We start from the raw sequence: 306 nt of genomic DNA, 5'->3' as shown, positions 1-306 counted from the left end.
CCCTCCGGGGAGCCGGCTCGGGCGCCCGCCCGCGCTCCCCGCGGGAAGTTCCTCCTCCTCCTCCTCTCCCACCTGTTCCCCCTGGTGCCAGCTGAAGCCGTCGCTCCTCGTCCTGTCCCCTAGAGAAACGCCCCGTCCTGCCCTGCAGCCTCCCCTTCCTCCCCACGCAGGTATTTGGAAGCTGGTGTGGAATCGCCCCTCGGTCGTAGCTCTGATCTAGCCCCCGCCCCGCCCCACCCCGCGCAGGAGCGCGAGCGGCCCCGGCACCAGCACCGGGACCTGGCCCGCGAGGCTCGGCGGGCAGTC

At 73.2% G+C, this 306-nt stretch overlaps 1 protein-coding gene across 3 annotated transcripts in view; it reads left to right on the top strand.

Moving 5' to 3' along the window:
- Positions 1 to 306, top strand: part of AQP4 (aquaporin 4) — a 31,431-nt gene that overhangs the window by 5,197 nt on the left and 25,928 nt on the right. Inside the window, exon 1 of one of the 3 annotated variants that reach the window (XM_019526547.1) lies at positions 83 to 170. The exons of the other annotated variants lie outside the window; for them this stretch is intronic. The gene's annotated coding sequence lies outside the window, so the exon portion shown is untranslated. Of the gene's footprint in view, positions 1 to 82; positions 171 to 306 lie in introns of those variants that run through there. 3 annotated transcript variants of the gene reach the window in all.

Source organism: Gavialis gangeticus, unplaced genomic scaffold (assembly GCF_001723915.1).
Source record: "Gavialis gangeticus isolate Ggan-Ray unplaced genomic scaffold, GavGan_comp1, whole genome shotgun sequence".
NCBI classification, from domain to species: Eukaryota; Metazoa; Chordata; order Crocodylia; family Gavialidae; genus Gavialis; species Gavialis gangeticus.
This window is presented reverse-complemented; position numbering and strand designations above follow the sequence as displayed.